This window comes from Leptodactylus fuscus, chromosome 3 (genome assembly GCF_031893055.1).
Source record: "Leptodactylus fuscus isolate aLepFus1 chromosome 3, aLepFus1.hap2, whole genome shotgun sequence".
NCBI classification, from domain to species: domain Eukaryota; kingdom Metazoa; phylum Chordata; class Amphibia; order Anura; family Leptodactylidae; genus Leptodactylus; species Leptodactylus fuscus.
This window is the reverse complement of record NC_134267.1, coordinates 118397440-118414745: the sequence shown is the minus strand read 5'-3', so window position 1 is coordinate 118414745 and position 17306 is coordinate 118397440. Positions and strand designations below refer to the sequence as shown.

At 44.6% G+C, this 17306-nt stretch overlaps 1 pseudogene; it reads right to left on the bottom strand.

Moving 5' to 3' along the window:
- Positions 1-4944: 4944 nt before the first annotated feature.
- LOC142198746 (U2 spliceosomal RNA) lies at positions 4945-5064 on the bottom strand (annotated as a pseudogene).
- Between the last annotated feature and the right edge of the window lie 12242 nt (positions 5065-17306).

Below are 17306 nucleotides of genomic sequence, written 5' to 3'. Positions count from 1 at the left end.
CAGGGGAGGTAATAAATCTTCCCTGCCATCTCTCTGGGAGCTCCGGCTGAAGTTACAGCCGGCTCCCATTGAAAGCAGCTGCACGATCTCCGTGCAGCTGCTGTGTTCTGACTGGACGTACAGGTACGTCCTGATAGAACAAGGCAACCACTTCCCGGACGTATATAGTCTATGGGCGGTCCGGAAGTGGTTAAGGAATATGTTGCAGAAATGGTCATGACAAAGAGAGGATTGTTAGCAGTTGGTAATGTTAGTATGTCCAAAAGAACACCTCTCCTCATATGTAGGAAATATAGGGTAATACTGTCAGAAGGACATGTCTTAACTTCATTTGTACTTCCTATATCCCCATTTAATTGTGTGGTGTCTACATGACCTAGATCTTTAAAGGGAGTCTATCACTTCCCCCAGCTATTTTAAACTGCTCCCATAGTGCTGTAGATGCTGTCAGCAGAATAAAAATGATACCTTTCGTATGTTTCAGAGCCCCAGGGATACACAAGAAAAAGCACTTTTATTCTTTATTCGAGTGAGGATCTTGGAGCATGGGGGGAGTTTTCTTCTATTACTGAGCATTGCTGTATCATCACTAAACATGCCCATCCTGCATTCAGCTCCTCCACACAACTCACACTGAATGCAGGATGAGGCAGCAATTCTGGCTAATCCCATCCACTTTGCAGGTACTGTAAAACGCGGTGTGGGGATTCAGCCTAATGCAGATTTCAACGTAAACAGTTTTTTTTTAAAAGTAAATGTGTGCTGGAAATATTCTGTTGAGATATCATTTCTGTCAAAGTTGGGTCGTCATTCCTGTGTCCATGGGAATCAGCGCTTTTTCAGACTCCTGATTCTTGAATCTGACTTGATTATAAATAAGTACAGAAAGATTTATCCTTAGGCAGACTTTTCATTCAGAAATCTAGGAAAGCAAGTTGTCAATGCTTAGAGACTACAATGGTGGTAACTTTGCAGACAGGGCTGCACAGTATTTTTTAATAACTTTGCACATAAGATTTATAGTCTATGCATCTCTGACAATGCAGCAGTAAATAACACAACATATTGGTATGTCATTGCATATAGAAACCATGTAAATAGTAACATACAATACTCACATTGTAAAATACAGTATTTAACATTGTAAAATGTGAAATCACATCGATAAGTAAAGCAAGAATACATCTGTAATGTAAGGGTTGGTTCACATCTGCATTGGTATTCCATTTGGGGGAGTCCACATGGGACCCCCCACCAAACAGAATACCAAACGCAATTGCAAGCGCTGTGCAGTAAGAGCACACGGATCCCCATAGACTATAATGGGGTCTGTGTGGTTGCCGCCAGATCTCCTCACAGAACATGCGTACAGGAAAGTAGTTCACAAGCACATAGTCTATGGGGTCCGTGTGATTTCACTGCACAGCACTTGCAAATGTGTTTGGTATTCCGTTTGGAATACACAGATGTGAACAAAGGGTTACCTGAACTAAGTTCTGTTTACATCATACATTCGTAAATTAGAAAAAAAATGTATTACAATTTATTGCAAAAAAGACAACTTTTTACCCTTGTAATAACATTGATATGACAGCAAATCTGCTATTAACCTCAATTCTAGATTACTCATCCAGGTGAGGAGATCAAAAGAAAAATGATTCTGGTCTTTGCCTGTGAACATAATCGCTATGGAACGTCAATGTCCACTTCTCTTTAGGTAAATGACAATGATTTCTGAATCTTTTTAATGAAAACATTATGTTCCGGTGATGTTTCCCTTACAAAGCATTTTACAGTGTTAAATTTTTAATGAAATTCTCAAAGCCTTTTTATTGTTTTTCTTTGAAGTAATATCGCTGAACATACCAAGGACAAATGTTGAAGCTATGAGAAACAATATATTTCTCTTACCTTAAAGGCTGTTCCCCTTAATTCCTTTGATTTGTTTTACACGGCATCTTAGAAATCTGTCCCTTCAGATGTATAGATAGCTGTAATTGGTGTAAAAGTTTGCCCTCATTGACAGCGAAGTAGGTCACATACATAACAGAATGAAAAAGGTCAATTAGGGTTTATCTGAATGTGATATGAGGACTCGCATACATTCACGTACAACGGCTTCCAATTATTCCATGCTTCTTATTGTGCTCGAAACAAAAATGAAAACCTGAGAGATTTAAATGACTTGTTCGGGAATGAAAGATTTTGTAGCATAATGACCCAATTTATTAGCTAAATAGAAGAAAATAAATCCATTAGCTAGGAACAGAAAAGTTATTCATGGTGAAAACTTCACACTCGCCTTTGTTTTCCCTTTTCTAGTTATTATGCAATTGGGGGCAAACAAAGACCTAGCTGATGTGTTTGTATTATACCTTAAATTACATTGCTCGCAGAGATTGAGTGGATGGGAGGAAAGAAATAGAGATTTTTCATTATTCAGAGACAGAAGAACTGACAGGAAAACCGAGAGAAATGGAGCCTGTCAGTCCATCTCAAAGTCTGCCTGGGGCTTGCAAAAAAGCATACAAACAGTGAAAGCATTCAGCTAGGAACACAAAGGGCAACCTGAGCATTGTTTTCTTATTTTGCTCGTATAATATAAATGGGAAGGTTCACAAAGGGCACTTTTTTTCCGATCTCATAACTATTCTCCTTTTTAGCTTCAGAGTAACCTTCATGTTTTTCTGACATTGTGTATAGTATTTGTAATGATGACAGAACTGCTGATGGAATAGGGTTCTATAATGATAAAAAAAGCTCTCTTTATTAACACCGATAACAGATCACATCTGATTTTATATGACCTTGGTTTTAGTGCTTAAAATAAATGTCTAAATAAATTATAGTCCTCTACATTCGCCATTTACAGTACCAGTTAAAGGGGTATGCAAAAGACATTAAGGAGTAGAATGGGCACTAAGAACACTCTGAAATATCTTTATATGAATCTAAGCTTTATTCTGATAATGTCAGCGAAAAATGTGCCCATTATATTCCATTTTTCAGGGACTACAACTGGATTTGAAGGATAGTCCACAAAAAATGAATGTGTGGTGTTTCTGTGCTGCCGATTGCTATATTTATTACTCGTTTCCTGATTTGTACTATTCATTTTGAGATGTCGATTATTACTTAGAAAATATTATAATTTACTTGCATTAAGTAAATGTTAAATGGAAATATATAATATATAATGGAAAACATAAAGTGAGACTACCCAAAAACATGAAATTTATATCACACGTTGGTAACCTTCAATATGAAAAGGCATAAAAAAGGTCATTCTTTTAGTGTGAGATATTAAACCTAGTGAATTCATGGAAATGTGGGGATCTTATGGCTCTTTAGACACCCTTAGAAATGATGATTACAGCCTTTTTTTTATGTCGATTGCGAGCTCCATATAGGGCTCACAATGTATATTTTTCTCTATCAGTGTGTGTTTGGAATATGGGATGAAATCCATGCAAACATGGAGAGAGCATACAAACTAGGTTGGAGCCGATCTTGAGATTTCAGGATCGATTTGAAAATCTGATTTCCGATCATTTTCCAGCCGATCCTGATCGCGATCGTGAAATTTGCTCGATCGGCGATTGGGATCTGATCTTTCCCGATCCCAATCGCTCAATCCTAGTCAATGCTTCTCTATGGGAAAAGTCACTTTTAGGGTTGAGCCGATCTTGAGATTTCAAAATCTGATTTCCGATCATTTTCTAGCCGATCCCGATCGTGAAATTTGCTCGATCACTGATCGGGATCCAATCTTTTCCAATCCCGATCGCTCAACCCTAATACAAACTCCTTGCAGATGTTGTCTTTGGCAGGATTCAAACCCAGGATTCCTCCACTGCAAGGCTGCAGTCCTAACCACTGAGCCACCATGTTGTCCATCGTGATTACAGTCTTTTGTTTTTCATTTGTGTGAAAACTGCTGGTGTTTCAATAGGAATAATTGGCATTGTGTCTGCTGTACATAATTTTCCACAAAGCTGGGATAGGTTTCGCTGGAATCCCATCCACTTTGCTTTGACTGAAAAATGCCACATATTTTCCACTACATTTATGCCCCAGCCTTATGAAGGCTCCCAGGCCTGTTATAGGTATATAGCTATTGAGGCTGGTCCATAGTCGGCTTCAATAGTTATAAAGCCAATCTCCTATAGTAATATACTTGTACTGTAGTCTATGGGACAAGCAAAAAACAGTTATAAAAAGTTTTTAAAAATATAAAAAAATCTAAAAATTCAAATCACACTAGTTCCCTAGATTTGAAATAAACCAAAAAAAAAATAAAAATGTAATCTCATCCAAAAATGCTCAGTCTACAAATATATAAAAATAATTTTCCCATATGGCTGTAGCGGAAAAATAATCAATAGAGCTGAACAGCAGGGATTTTTTGCCATTTAACCTCCGACAAATGGCTGTGGTGGAAAGAGGTTATTGGATGACATAAACAAAAGAAATTGCCATGTAATCTTTTGAAACTTCACAGGTCTCTTCATCTGACATTATATATGGAAGATATAAAAAGTATCTAAAGAAACGCAAATTGATGCACAAAAGTGCAAAGAAGTGGTGTGGTAACAAATTAAAACATTAATAAGAGACTGATTACTTAATTAGTTTACAGATAATTCTAGATTCTACAGTTGAATGGATAAAGTGCCCCTACAAGGCCCAGTCTACCCGCTGAATATATAAAAATTGCCCTTGCCGGTGGAGGCCAGGCATATAGGCGGATGCTCTGAAAGTGTAAAAAGTGCTCATGCAGCATGCCTCACTCTGTGGGATTCCCATCCCCCAATGAGTAAGGCACCCCGTGAGTCAATGTCCTCCTGGAGCACTTGCAATTCAGGCCTTCAAAGCGCTCCCAGCTTCATGGCTTTGATCCCTGGGGCACTCTTTAACCCTGGTGTGCATCTCAGACCCCCATCTACAGGTTTCTCTTACCTCCCTTCAGTAGGGTGACCAGTCCCACTAATGGAGGCAATTACCCACTGAATCTGATAAGAACAGATACTACATTTAATCTTAGCCAAAAGGCCGGGAAGCTATGTTCCGAGAAGATGATTGTTTTACTCCTATTCAGAATGTAGTGGATGCATAATACAGGCCCCCTTCCTACCTCATTCATCTTAATGAGAGCAGAGAAAGCAGACAACTATAGTTTGGCTATTTATATTGCTCCCACTGAAACAAAAAAGAGAATGGGAGTATAATATCTTCGTTCGTGAAATTGGTGGGGGTCTCAGTGGTCGGATCTCTACAATCAGAAATGTATTCCACATTTTATGGATTGAGAATAAATCATTTTCATTGGATAAGTACTTTAATGATACAGGTAACTTTACCTGTGTCTTGTCTTAAATTCTACTCTATAGTCAGACTTGGGGTAGGATTGATGTGTTTAAATACAGTCCTGTTTTTGGCTAAAGTTTGATTTTTTTTCTATTAAACATTAGAGATGAGTGAATAGTATTCAAAACTATAGTTTCGAATACCTTGCTCCATAGGAATAAATGGAAATGGCTGGCACACGGCTGGAACGCGACCGGTGCCGGCGGTTGGTGCTTAACCCCTTGGTGTTCGTCCGCTTCCATTTTTTCCTATGAGGGCAAGGTATTCGAATCAACTCTATTAAACATGATTATAATGTTACACTTCACAGACGGTACAAGGAACCACCCTCTTGCAGTTAGTGTATCACAGTATAGAGTTCCGGGAAAAAAGAAGATAAATAGCCTTGCTATTAGTACCTCACCATCAGAGCAATTTCACCGCAATTTGTACCCAGTTAACTCCATCGTTCATGATGATCCCTTGAAAAAGGGAGAAATGCATAGAGCAAATAGCTAATGTATTGGATAATGATGTAGACTTGTGCAGGCACTGTTAGTGGGCTTATTAGGTCCAGCAGGATCGGAGAATTGGTGTGTTTGTGGGTGTGCCAATATTCAGCCTCATCTCAGCTGACAGAATATCATCATTAGGCTGCCCATGCTTCCAGCTACCCTATCTATAGACAGAGATCAGAGCTCTGGAACTCAGCTACATCTCCCTGATTATAACTGTATAGAGATACATACAACACCCAGGTTAAGAGATTAGTAGGATGTATGGATTGATTCACTGGATATTCTAGATCTGGGGTTTCTATGATATCTGTGGTTGTTGTTTAAATCATATACCAAGTGTTTGGGCTGATAGTACTTGATTTTAGATTTATCAATCAAATTTCTACTAAAAAACTTTTTTAAATAGTTTAGTTTTTATAAAATTTACTTTTCTATTATTTTTTTATTTTTTATTTTTTTCATTGTGTCCCTGTAGGGTCATAATACACCTTTGGGGACATCTGATCACTTTATTTATTTATTTATTTATTTATTTTTTGGGGGGGGATATCTCCTGTGACCTGGGCTGATACATTTAGCCCCAGTTGCAGGAGGAATACAGTCTCATGCATGTTTCTATAGAGCTGATCTGGGTCCTGTAGGACATAGCAGCTCTAACAAACTCTGCTTCGTGGTCCACCGAGATCAGAAGGGAGCCGCATCATGGCGGTGCCCAAAGCTGTGCATACAGCACTCATTAATTATTGTGTAAACAGCGGTCAAGGAAGGCAGGTATGGTAATAAACCTTCCAGCCGACTAGTTACAGTAGTTACAGCTTGCTCCCTGTTTCAGCAGATGAACAAATTTGTGCAGCTGTTGAAAACTGCAAGGACATACCGGTATCGATGATCATGATCTAATGTTTTCATACCTAATTCAAAGCATTGCAATATTTGATGCTTTCAGCAGCAGAAAGATCCTTTTACTTCCGCATATTGCTTAAGACCGGAGGCCTGCTTAATAATCTGAAACATCTTTCTTAAATAGATTTCCTTTAATTGGGCTCACCTGGAAAACAAATTATAAAAGGAATTTGAGATTGTTTTCAGTGGTCCAAAGAACTCTGAGACATAATACAATGTATGAGTTTAACTGAAAAAAAAAAGAAAATTAAACCTTTATTACTAATTAGAGATGAGCGAACACTAAAATGTTCGAGGTTCGAAATTCGATTCGAACAGCCGCTCAATGTTCGTGTGTTCGAACGGGTTTCGAACCCCATTATAGTCTATGGGGAACAGATACTCGTTAAGGGGGAAACCCAAATCCGTGTCTGGAGGGTCACCAAGTCCACTATGACACCCCAGGAAATGATGCCAACACCTCTGGAATGACACTGGGACAGCAGGGGAAGCATGTCTGGGGGCATCTAACACACCAAAGACCCTCTATTACCCCAACATCACAGCCTAACAACTACACACTTTACACACTCAATACCACCTCTCTGACAGTAGGAAAACACCTTGAAACATGTGTATTTGGCACTTGCAGTGAGGAGAGCTTGTCACCAGCAGTGAATTTGGCCCTTGTAGTAAGTTGAGGTTGGCACCAACATTTGTTTTGAAAATCAGGGTGGATTGAGCCTCTAACCAGCAGAGTTTGGGCAAATTCATGGTGGAGGGAGCCTCTAAAAACCCCAGTTTGGACCAATTCATGGTGGAGGGAGCCTCTAACCAGCCCAGTTTGGGCAAATTCATGGTGGAGGGAGCCTCTAAAAAACCCAGTTTGGACCAATTCATGGTGGAGGGAGCCTCTAACCAGCCCAGTTTGGGCAAATTCATGGTGGAGGGAGCCTCTAACCAGCCCAGTTTGGACCAATTAATGGTGGAGGGAGCCTCTAACCAGCCCAGTTTGGACCAATTAATGGTGGAGGGAGCCTCTAACCACCCCAGTTTGGACCAATTCATGGTGGAGGGAGCCTCTAAACAGCCCAGTTTGGGCAAATTCATGGTGGAGGGAGCCTCTAAAAAACCCAGTTTGGACCAATTCATGGTGGAGGGAGCCTCTAACCAGCCCAGTTTGGACCAATTAATGGTGGAGGGAGCCTCTAAACAGCCAAGTTTGGACCAATTCATGGTGGAGGGAGCCTCTAAAAACCCCAGTTTGGACCAATTCATGGTGGAGGGAGCCTCTAACCAGCCCAGTTTGGGCAAATTCATGGTGGAGGGAGCCTCTAAACAGCCCAGTTTGGGCAAATTCATGGTGGAGGGAGCCTCTAACCAGCCCAGTTTGGACCAATTAATGGTGGAGGGAGCCTCTAACCAGCCCAGTTTGGACCAATTAATGGTGGAGGGAGCCTCTAACCAGCCCAGTTTGGACCAATTAATGGTGGAGGGAGCCTCTAACCACCCCAGTTTGGACCAATTCATGGTGGAGGGAGCCTCTAACCAGCCCAGTTTGGACCAATTCATGGTGGAGGGAGCCTCTAAAAAACCCAGTTTGGACCAATTCATGGTGGAGGGAGCCTCTAAACAGCCCAGTTTGGGCAAATTCATGGTGGAGGGAGCCTCTAAAAAACCCAGTTTGGACCAATTCATGGTGGAGGGAGCCTCTAACCAGCCCAGTTTGGACCAATTAATGGTGGAGGGAGCCTCTAAACAGCCAAGTTTGGACCAATTCATGGTGGAGGGAGCCTCTAAAAACCCCAGTTTGGACCAATTCATGGTGGAGGGAGCCTCTAACCAGCCCAGTTTGGACCAATTAATGGTGGAGGGAGCCTCTAACCAGCCCAGTTTGGACCAATTAATGGTGGAGGGAGCCTCTAACCACCCCAGTTTGGACCAATTCATGGTGGAGGGAGCCTCTAAACAGCCAAGTTTGGACCAATTCATGGTGAAGGGAGCCTCTAAAAACCCGTTTGGACCAATTCATGGTGGAGGGAGCCTCTAACCAGCCCAGTTTGGGCAAATTCATGGTGGAGGGAGCCTCTAAACAGCCCAGTTTGGGCAAATTCATGGTGGAGGGAGCCTCTAACCAGCCCAGTTTGGACCAATTAATGGTGGAGGGAGCCTCTAACCAGCCCAGTTTGGACCAATTAATGGTGGAGGGAGCCTCTAACCACCCCAGTTTGGACCAATTCATGGTGGAGGGAGCCTCTAAACAGCCAAGTTTGGACCAATTCATGGTGGAGGGAGCCTCTAAAAACCCCAGTTTGGACCAATTCATGGTGGAGGGAGCCTCTAACCAGCCCAGTTTGGACCAATTAATGGTGGAGGGAGCCTCTAAACAGCCAAGTTTTGGGAAATTCATGGTGGAGGGAGCCTCTAACCAGCCCAGTTTGGACCAATTCATGGTGGAGGGAGCCTCTAAAAACCCGTTTGGACCAATTCATGGTGGAGGGAGCCTCTAACCAGCCCAGTTTGGGCAAATTCATGGTGGAGGGAGCCTCTAAACAGCCCAGTTTGGGCAAATTCATGGTGGAGGGAGCCTCTAACCAGCCCAGTTTGGACCAATTAATGGTGGAGGGAGCCTCTAACCAGCCCAGTTTGGACCAATTAATGGTGGAGGGAGCCTCTAACCAGCCCAGTTTGGACCAATTAATGGTGGAGGGAGCCTCTAACCACCCCAGTTTGGACCAATTCATGGTGGAGGGAGCCTCTAACCAGCCCAGTTTGGACCAATTCATGGTGGAGGGAGCCTCTAAAAAACCCAGTTTGGACCAATTCATGGTGGAGGGAGCCTCTAAACAGCCCAGTTTGGGCAAATTCATGGTGGAGGGAGCCTCTAAAAAACCCAGTTTGGACCAATTCATGGTGGAGGGAGCCTCTAACCAGCCCAGTTTGGACCAATTAATGGTGGAGGGAGCCTCTAAACAGCCAAGTTTGGACCAATTCATGGTGGAGGGAGCCTCTAAAAACCCCAGTTTGGACCAATTCATGGTGGAGGGAGCCTCTAACCAGCCCAGTTTGGACCAATTAATGGTGGAGGGAGCCTCTAACCAGCCCAGTTTGGACCAATTAATGGTGGAGGGAGCCTCTAACCAGCCCAGTTTGGACCAATTCATGGTGGAGGGAGCCTCTAAACAGCCAAGTTTGGACCAATTCATGGTGAAGGGAGCCTCTAAAAACCCGTTTGGACCAATTCATGGTGGAGGGAGCCTCTAACCAGCCCAGTTTGGGCAAATTCATGGTGGAGGGAGCCTCTAAACAGCCCAGTTTGGGCAAATTCATGGTGGAGGGAGCCTCTAACCAGCCCAGTTTGGACCAATTAATGGTGGAGGGAGCCTCTAACCAGCCCAGTTTGGACCAATTAATGGTGGAGGGAGCCTCTAACCACCCCAGTTTGGACCAATTCATGGTGGAGGGAGCCTCTAACCAGCCCAGTTTGGACCAATTCATGGTGGAGGGAGCCTCTAAAAAACCCAGTTTGGACCAATTCATGGTGGAGGGAGCCTCTAAACAGCCCAGTTTGGGCAAATTCATGGTGGAGGGAGCCTCTAAACAGCCCAGTTTGGGCAAATTCATGGTGGAGGGAGCCTCTAACCAGCCCAGTTTGGACCAATTAATGGTGGAGGGAGCCTCTAACCAGCCCAGTTTGGACCAATTCATGGTGGAGGGAGCCTCTAAACAGCCCAGTTTGGGCAAATTCATGGTGGAAGGAGCCTCTAACCAGCAGAGTTGTGGGAAAGCAGGGTGGAGGGAGCCTCTAACCAGCAGAGTTGGTGGAAATCAGGGTGGAGGGAGCCTCTAACCAGCAGAGTTGGGGGAAATCATGTTGGAGGGAGCCTAGTATTAGCAGAATTGTGCAACGCTTATGGTGGATGAGTATGAGGATGCGGAGGAATTGGAGAGGTTGAGTACAGACATGGAGTTTCATGTTGGGGTGCTTTACACAGGTGGGCACAAAAATGAAGGCTCTATCCAGTGGTGGTTCATTTTTATCAAAGTGAGCCGGTCGGCACTCTCAGCTGACAGACGGGTGCGCTTGTCAGTGATGATGCCACCGGCTGCACTGAACACCCTCTCAGATAGGACGCTGGCGGCAGGACAGGACAGCACCTCCAAGGCATATAGGGCAAGTTCAAGCCACAGGTCCAACTTCGACACCCAATACGTGTAGGGCGCAGAGGGGTCGGAGAGGACAGGGCTGTGGTCGGAAAGGTATTCCCGCAACATGCGCCTATACTTCTCACGCCTGGTGACACTAGGACCCTCCGTGGCGGCACTTTGGCGAGGGGGTGCCATCAAGGTGTCCCAGACCTTAGACAGTGTGCCCCTCGTTTGTGTGGACCGGTGAGAACTTGGTTGCCTACTGGAGGAACTGCCCTCCCTGCCGCCAACGTCACATGCTGGAAACATCTCCATCATATTCTGCACCAATTGCCTGTGGCAAGCATTGATGCGATTGGCCCTCCCCTCTACCGGAATAAAAGACGAGATGTTGTTTTTATACCGGGGGTCAAGGATAGCAAAGATCCAGTACTGGTTGTCCTCCATGATTTTGACAATACGCTTGTCGGTTGTAAAGCACCCCAACATGAACTCAGCCATGTCTGCCACAGTGTTAGTTGGCATGACTCCTCTGGCCCCACCGGAAAGTTCAATCTCCATTTCCTCCTCATCCTCCATGTCTACCCATCCGCGCTGCAACAATGGGACGATTCGAAGTTGCCCGGAAGCCTCCTGTATCACCATCACATCATCGGACAACTCTTCTTCCTCCTCCTCCTCCTCCTCCTCCTCCTCCATTAAACGCAGTGAAGCGGACAGATGTGTGGACCTACTCTCCAGCTGTGACGGATCGGATGCTATCCCTAACTCCTCTGTGTGATCTGAGTTATCCCTGATGTCAATCAGGGATTCTCTCAGAACACACAAGAGCGGGATTGTAAGGCTCACCATCGCATCCTCAGAGCTCACCCTCCTTGTGGACTCCTCAAAGACCCGTAGGATGTCACAAAGGTCTCTCATCCATGGCCACTCATGGATGTGAAACTGAGGCAGCTGACTTTGTGGCACCCTAGGGTTTTGTAGCTGGTATTCCATCAAAGGTCTCTGCTGCTCAACCACTCTATTCAACATCTGAAACGTTGAGTTCCAGCGTGTGGGGACGTCGCACAAAAGCCGGTGTTGTGGCACATGCAGGCGTTGCTGGAGAGATTTTAAGCTAGCAGCGGCTACTGTCGACTTGCGAAAGTGGGCGCACATGCGCCGCACTTTCACCAGTAGCTCTGGAACATTGGGGTAGCTCTTTAGGAAACGTTGCACCACTAGGTTGAAGACGTGGGCCAGGCATGGAACATGTTGGAGTCCGGCAAGCTCCAGAGCTGCTACCAGGTTCCGGCCGTTATCACAAACGACCATGCCTGGGCCCAGGTGCAGCGGCTCAAACCATATTGCCGTCTCATCGAGGAGGGCATCCCTCACCTCGGAGGCAGTGTGCTGTCTGTCCCCCAAGCTGATCAGCTTCAGCACAGCCTGCTGACGTCTACCAACGCCAGTGCTGCAACGTTTCCAACTCGTAGCTGGGGTCAATCTAACAGCGGAGGAGGAGGCGGTGGCGGAGGAGGAGGCGGTGGCGGAGGAGGAGGCGGTAGAGGAGGAGGAGGAGGGGGGTGTTCTTCTCGTGTCCCTGCCAGGAATGTTAGGCGGGGAGACGAGGTACACCGGGCCAGTTTGGGAAGCAGTCCCAGCCTCAACTACATTCACCCAGTGTGCCGTCAGTGAAATGTAGCGTCCCTGTCCGCATGCACTTGTCCACGCGTCGGTGGTCAAGTGGACCTTTGTGCAAAGCGCGGAACTAAGGGCCCGCCTGATGTTGAGTGACACGTGCTGGTGCAAGGCGGGGACGGCACACCGGGAGAAGTAGTGACGGCTAGGGACGGCATAGCGAGGTGCCGCAGTTGCCATCAGGTCCAGGAAGGCGGGAGTTTCAACAAGCCGGAACGCCAACATCTCCTGGGCCAGCAGTTTAGCGATGTTGGCGTTCAAGGCTTGCGCGTGTGGGTGGTTAGCAGTGTATTTCTGCCGCCGCTCCAATGTCTGAGAGATGGTGGGTTGTTGTAAAGAAACGCCTGATGGTGCCTTTGATGGTGCAGGAGAAGGAGATAAGACAGGACCAGGGGAGGATGAGGTAGAAGTCAACAAAGTGGCGGAGGCAGATGAAGTGGTGTCCTGGCTCGTCCTCTGGAGTGCATCGCCAGCACAGTCAGCAGTGGCAGTGGCAGAGGCAGAGGCAGTGGCAGAGGCAGTGGCAGTGGCGTGAACGGCAGGCGGCCTTTGTCCTGCCGTTGCTGCCTGCCACTGATTCCAGTGCTTGGATTCCAAATGACGGCGCATTGAAGTGGTGGACAGGTTGCTCTTCTCAGAGCCCCTAATCAATTTCGAGAGGCAAATTGTGCAGACAACACTATATCTGTCCTCGGCGCATTCCTTGAAAAAACTCCACACCTTCGAGAAACGTGCCCTCGAGGTGGGAGTTTTTCGGGGCTGGGTACGAACTGGAACATCTTGGGAGATTCCGGGTGTGGCCTGGCTTCGCCTAAGCTGCTGACCTCTGCCTCTGCCTCTAGCTACCCTTTTTGGTGCTGCACCTGCCTCAACATCCACACTACTTTCCCCGCTTGACATCCCCCCTGTCCAGGTCGGGTCAGTGTCCTCATCATCCACCACTTCCTCTTCCAACTCCTGTCTCATCTCCTCCTCCCGCACAATGCGCCGGTCAACTGGATGCCCTGACGGCAACTGCGTCACATCATCGTCGATGAGGGTGGGTTGCTGGTCATCCACCACCAAATCGAACGGAGATGGAGGAGACTCTAGTGTTTGAGCATCTGGACACAGATGCTCCTCTGTTAGGTTCGTGGAATCGTGACGTGGAGAGGCAGGTTGAGGGACAATGAAAGGAGCGGAGAACAGCTCTGGGGAGCAGGGACAGTTTGGGTTATTGTTCTGTAAAGCTTCGGAATTTTGGGAGGAAGGAAGACAAGACTGTTGGGTAATAGGAGGAGAGGAGGCAGAGTCTGACTGGCTGCTGGACAATGTGCTGTAAGCGTTCTCTGACAGCCATTGCAAGACCTGTTCCTGGTTCTCGGGCCTACTAAGGTTTGTACCCTGCAGTTTAGTTAATGTGGCAAGCAACCCTGGCACTGTGGAGTGGCGCAATGCTTGCTGCCCCACAGGAGTAGGCACGGGACGCCCTGTGGCTTCAATGCTACCTTGCTCCCCAGAACCATTCCCCCGACCTCGCCCACGGCCTCGTCCACGTCCCTTTCCGGGAGCCTTGCGCATTTTGAATTCCTAGTTAGAAATTGGCACTGTATACCAGTAGTAAAAATTGTGGGTGCACGTAACCCCAATATATTCTTTGAATTCCCAGTCAGACACTGGCACTATATGGCAGTAGCAAGAAATGAGGGTATTTGTATTCCCAATATACTCTTTGAATTCCCAGTCAGACAATGGCACTGTATACCAGTAGTAAAAATTGTGGGTGCACGTAACCCCAATATATTCTTTGAATTCCCAGTCAGACACTGGCACTATATGGCAGTAGCAAGAAATGAGGGTATTTGTATTCCCAATATACTCTTTGAATTCCCAGTCAGACAATGGCACTGTATACCAGTAGTAAAAATTGTGGGTGCACGTAACCCCAATATATTCTTTGAATTACCAGTCAGAAACTGGCACTATATGGCAGTAGCAAGAAATGAGGGTATTTATAACCCCAATATATTCTTTGAATTCCCAGTCAGACAATGGCACTGTATACCAGTAGTAAAAATTGTGGGTGCACGTAACCCCAATATATTCTTTGAATTCCCAGTCAGAAACTGGCACTATATGGCAGTAGCAAGAAATGAGGGTATTTGTATTCCCAATATACTCTTTGAATTCCCAGTCAGACAATGGCACTGTATACCAGTAGTAAAAATTGTGGGTGCACGTAACCCCAATATATTCTTTGAATTACCAGTCAGAAACTGGCACTATATGGCAGTAGCAAGAAATGAGGGTATTTATAACCCCAATATATTCTTTGAATTCCCAGTCAGACAATGGCACTGTATACCAGTAGTAAAAATTGTGGGTGCACGTAACCCCAATATATTCTTTGAATTACCAGTCAGAAACTGGCACTATATGGCAGTAGCAAGAAATGAGGGTATTTATAACCCCAATATATTCTTTGAATTCCCAGTCAGACAATGGCACTGTATACCAGTAGTAAAAATTGTGGGTGCACGTAACCCCAATATATTCTTTGAATTACCAGTCAGAAACTGGCACTATATGGCAGTAGCAAGAAATGAGGGTATTTATAACCCCAATATATTCTTTGAATTCCCAGTCAGACAATGGCACTGTATACCAGTAGTAAAAATTGTGGGTGCACGTAACCCCAATATATTCTTTGAATTACCAGTCAGAAACTGGCACTATATGGCAGTAGCAAGAAATGAGGGTATTTGTATTCCCAATATACTCTTTGAATTCCCAGTCAGACAATGGCACTGTATACCAGTAGTAAAAATTGTGGGTGCACGTAACCCCAATATATTCTTTGAATTACCAGTCAGAAACTGGCACTATATGGCAGTAGCAAGAAATGAGGGTATTTATAACCCCAATATATTCTTTGAATTCCCAGTCAGACAATGGCACTGTATACCAGTAGTAAAAATTGTGGGTGCACGTAACCCCAATATATTCTTTGAATTCCCAGTCAGAAACTGGCACTATATGGCAGTAGCAAGAAATGAGGGTATTTGTATTCCCAATATACTCTTTGAATTCCCAGTCAGACAATGGCACTGTATACCAGTAGTAAAAATTGTGGGTGCACGTAACCCCAATATATTCTTTGAATTACCAGTCAGAAACTGGCACTATATGGCAGTAGCAAGAAATGAGGGTATTTATAACCCCAATATATTCTTTGAATTCCCAGTCAGACAATGGCACTGTATACCAGTAGTAAAAATTGTGGGTGCACGTAACCCCAATATATTCTTTGAATTCCCAGTCAGAAACTGGCACTATATGGCAGTAGCAAGAAATGAGGGTATTTGTATTCCCAATATACTCTTTGAATTCCCAGTCAGACAATGGCACTGTATACCAGTAGTAAAAATTGTGGGTGCACGTAACCCCAATATATTCTTTGAATTACCAGTCAGAAACTGGCACTATATGGCAGTAGCAAGAAATGAGGGTATTTATAACCCCAATATATTCTTTGAATTCCCAGTCAGACAATGGCACTGTATACCAGTAGTAAAAATTGTGGGTGCACGTAACCCCAATATATTCTTTGAATTCCCAGTCAGAAATTGGCACTATATGGCAGTAGCAAGAAATGAGGGTATTTGTATTCCCAATATACTCTTTGAATTCCCAGTCAGACAATGGCACTGTATACCAGTAGTAAAAATTGTGGGTGCACGTAACCCCAATATATTCTTTGAATTACCAGTCAGAAACTGGCACTATATGGCAGTAGCAAGAAATGAGGGTATTTATAACCCCAATATATTCTTTGAATTCCCAGTCAGACAATGGCACTGTATACCAGTAGTAAAAATTGTGGGTGCACGTAACCCCAATATATTCTTTGAATTCCCAGTCAGAAACTGGCACTATATGGCAGTAGCAAGAAATGAGGGTATTTGTATTCCCAATATACTCTTTGAATTCCCAGTCAGACAATGGCACTGTATACCAGTAGTAAAAATTGTGGGTGCACGTAACCCCAATATATTCTTTGAATTCCCAGTCAGAAACTGGCACTATATGGCAGTAGCAAGAAATGAGGGTATTTGTATTCCCAATATACTCTTTGAATTCCCAGTCAGACAATGGCACTGTATACCAGTAGTAAAAATTGTGGGTGCACGTAACCCCAATATATTCTTTGAATTACCAGTCAGAAACTGGCACTATATGGCAGTAGCAAGAAATGAGGGTATTTATAACCCCAATATATTCTTTGAATTCCCAGTCAGACAATGGCACTGTATACCAGTAGTAAAAATTGTGGGTGCACGTAACCCCAATATATTCTTTGAATTCCCAGTCAGAAATTGGCACTATATGGCAGTAGCAAGAAATGAGGGTATTTGTATTCCCAATATACTCTTTGAATTCCCAGTCAGACAATGGCACTGTATACCAGTAGTAAAAATTGTGGGTGCACGTAACCCCAATATATTCTTTGAATTACCAGTCAGAAACTGGCACTATATGGCAGTAGCAAGAAATGAGGGTATTTATAACCCCAATATATTCTTTGAATTCCCAGTCAGACAATGGCACTGTATACCAGTAGTAAAAATTGTGGGTGCACGTAACCCCAATATATTCTTTGAATTCCCAGTCAGAAACTGGCACTATGTGGCAGTAGCAAGAAATGAGGGTATTTGTATTCCCAATATACTCTTTGAATTCCCAGTCAGACAA